Raw genomic sequence first — 3,857 nt, 5'->3', positions numbered from 1 at the left:
CCCTGCATCCCCTGGCCCAGGATCAGCAGTTTTAATGTCCTATTATTGTATATATTTATCCTTGTAATAAACCTTTTGTAACACCTGGTGCCCTCTGGGACTCTTACTGTCCTCGCCTCCTTCCACCTTTGCCTGCGTCCCACACTTCTCCAGAACCAAGCTCCATCCCCACGTCTATCTGGTGGTCTCCTGCGACCTTCCTGGGAGGTCAGGCCCACATCTGGGCTCTAGATTTCCTTCCTTCTGGATGGGAAAACTAGTCGTGGTTTATACTGGCTCCTGGGGCTCCCCAGCCAGATCGTGCTTCAGTTGCCCACAGAGCACTAAGGCTGCCTTCCTATTCACTCTTCTTAACTCTCCTACTAAGCTCCCTGGGGAGCAATTAAATCTTTGTCTCTGGGTCAGCTTCTAGGGGAATCCAAACCAAGACACATACATGCACATACACATTTATTAGCATCTGTGTGCACACATGTGCATATGCCTTCACCTACACACATACATGCAGGCACAGGCATGCAGCCATGTACCTATGCACACACACATGGGCACAGGCTACACATGCACAAATACTGCATGCACACTTGCATGTGTGCCCACACATGCAGCACATGCACATTCAAGGTGAAGGAGTCATGTGGCTGAGGAGTCTCCCCTAGCCATGGCTGCTCTGCAGTCACCCCATCACTAGCTCGGCTGGGCCCCAGAAAGGGCAGCAAGCAGCACACTCACCAGTCTAGGTCCTGCCAGGGTGGGCAGGCTGCCTCACAGCCTGGACAATTTCTACCTCCTTCCCAGCCCTCCAGAGTACCACTCCAGGCCTCGAGAAGGGGGAGAAGCCAGTGATTTCCTATGTTCTACCCTGGTCCTGCTCCCTCTTGCTTTTCACAAAACCATGCCGCCCCCCCCCTCACCCCGGAAGCACACACACACACACACACACACACACACACACACCCCATACCCCCAGCTGCAAATTCCAGCTCTGAAGGAGAAAATGGAATCGGAAACGCAGCTCCTAGGACTTTCTCCCCTGCAGTCCCCTAGGAAGGGCCCATCCTGCTCAGTCTCTGCAACACAGGCAGGGCTCCCTCCCCTGTCATGCTGGGGCCTGCCTCTGGGCATGCCTGGGGCATTTAAGGCCTCCTGCTTCCCAGCCCTGCATATGTCTCACTGTCCGAAGCTCCTGGGAGGCACAGGGGCTCACAGTTATCCCCCTTCAGGCTGGCTCCTCAGTCTGGAAGAGAAAGGCTGGTGGCAGGGAGGGTCCCCTGGGTAAAGGTGCCCTTGATGAGCTGCCATGCCAGCACATCTGTGCAAATATTACCAATTATTTTCCTCACTATAAACACCCAGCAGGAAGGCAGGGAAGCAACCGACCCAAACTGTTTAAAATAGAAACCGAAATTGCTGCATAGGGATGTTGGGGCAACCAGCAGGGCGGAGGCCCTGAACCAGGAATCGGGGCTCTCCCCCCGCACCAGCCATCCTTATCACACCTGCTCCCACTGCCCCTACTCTGTGACCCCACCTCACCCTTCCACACTGGCCGGGCAGGATACCACGGGAAAGGTCCTCGCCTGGAGGATAGACAGTCTCAACACATTTCCTGGCCTCACCAGGCGGGAGCCCCACCCAGAGGCTAGGGAAAGGGTGTGATGAGGCAGGGGTCGGTGGCCAAGTGGTCACGCTGTGAATCCTGAAGCTTGCAGCAGGAAAGAACCTTGGAGATGATCAAGTCACAGTCTTTCATGTTGCAGATCAGACGACTGAGGCCCAGAGAGGGAGGTGAATTGCCCAATGACACCCAGAGATTTATGAGGCAAGCCCAGGCAGGCCTTGCCTCCCAGACCCTGGAGCTGCTGAGCTGGGCTGGTGATGTCTCTGCCTGCTGTGGAAACAGAAAACCCAGGGACAACTGCTGCTGCAGAGTGAATATTAACAAACTTGCTTCCCACAGCCTTCCCTCCCAGGCTGTTTCCTGCTTCAAAGGCTTCCCCACCAGCCCCTCCCAGGGGCTGATGCTCCGGCCTTCTATTCTGGTGGCAAGGCATGGGGGTGGGCGGAAGGGTGATAGCCTTGCCTCTCCGAGCCTGCTCCAAGCTCACAGCAGCCCCTCCTCCAACCACAAGTGCTCTCTCATCCTCTCTGCGACAGGGGGAGGCGCTACTCTGGGCGGTGGGAGGCCCACAGAGATACTCAGATATTCTGAACGAAAACAAAAAGTGCCCGTGCAGCCCAGCTGCATTTCCGAGTTCTTCCAACCTACATCCCTTGAACTGCTTTTACCTCTCTCCCTCTACAGAGCGGGGCGGGCTTCAAAGCCACTTCTAGCTCCATGAGGAAATAACAGAGAAAGAACTCTCCAGAGGGCAAGGTGCCCCCAGAGGCAGCCAGGAAGGGGACAAAGGGGACAGTAGACATGTATCCAGTAGTAGGCAGGGCCAGGCGTGAGGCAGCAGGAGCAGGCTGTGTTGACAGATCAACTTCAGCGCACAAAGCACCTTCACATCAGCCCTCTCTACCACTGAGGCAGGTGTTCCTGAACCTATTTCACAGATAGCAAGACTGAGGTCAGCAAGGCCCTCTTTCTTCCTGGTTCCTCGGTTTAGTGAATGGTACCAAGTCCTGTGAGCGCCTGCCATGGCTCCATCCTCACCCCAGCCCACATCCATCTAAGGCCACCTCCTGGCCATTTCCCTCTTGAATCTTCTCCAGTCCTGTCTTAACACTTTCACTCAGAGCTGGCTGGGAGATGCAGCCTATGGTTGAAAGCACAGAGTCCGGAGCCAGACTACCTAGGTTCGAATACTATGCCCCGTGTTTTCCCTTCTGGCATTGTGATGAGGACCACTGCATAAGGCTGCTGTGACAATTACGTCAATTAATACTTGTATGGCTCCTACATTGGCTCTGGGTGTCTGGGAAGTGCTATGTGGAAAATGTTTCCAATTATCTCCACTTAATCACCACCCTAAACGGCTTCCCTGCCAGAATCCCTCAGCCCACCACCACCACCTCTTCCAGGGCCAGAGAGATTAAAGCCAAAGTCTTGGTATTTGGGGACCCTGCGGATCTCCAGCAGATGTCTGGTTGCAAGCTGAAGACATGGGCCTGTTTCACCCATTCCCCCTGCCTGGAATTCCCTTATCTGCCTCCGCTCCCTGATAAAAATCTTCTAAGACACAGTTCAAGAAAATCTCATCTTCTCTAGACCTAACAATGCTCCCCGACCTCCAGCCCCAAATCCATGTAGAACTATCCACTTGATTTCATGAGCCACCACTACACCCATTCATACTGATCTCTCAGCCACATCTACAACTTTTTGCCCCTCTGAGGGTGGGGCTTTTCATAAACATTTAACATGTACTCACCCATCATGTCACTAGGAAAGAAGTGACTCGCCACACAGCTGGAGAGGGTCGAGGTCAGGATTTTTTCCGCTGGGATATCTCAGAGGGGAGAATCGCCCACCTTTTGAGGAAGATAGGAGCAGGGACGGGGTGTCTGGGTGGGAGGGCTTTTAAGATTCCAAGGAGGATGAAACATACCAGAGACAGCAGGGCGGACCCCTGAGGTGCCCAGCCTAGTGGTATCTGAATAGGGACAGAGCGCAGAACTCTTAGATGCCTCCTCCCGCCTTTCATCTGGGACGCCATAAAGACCCATTCTTCTGGCGGAGTGAGGTCTGCACTCTGTAGGAAATTATAAACAAGGAGACAAAAAATGCCAGAGTGTCTGCCTGCTCCTTGTGTCCCCTCTGGTCTCCATGAGGTTCTGGGCTGAGGACAGAGAAGACGTTCTTTCTCAGTTTCCTCTGCTCCCAACTCAGCCCCTCGGTCTCCCCCGTCTCC

Source organism: Pteropus medius, unplaced genomic scaffold (genome assembly GCF_902729225.1).
Source record: "Pteropus medius unplaced genomic scaffold, Ma_sr-lr_union100, whole genome shotgun sequence".
Lineage (NCBI taxonomy): Eukaryota > Metazoa > Chordata > Mammalia > Chiroptera > Pteropodidae > Pteropus > Pteropus medius.
Note: the sequence above shows the minus strand (reverse complement) of the source record.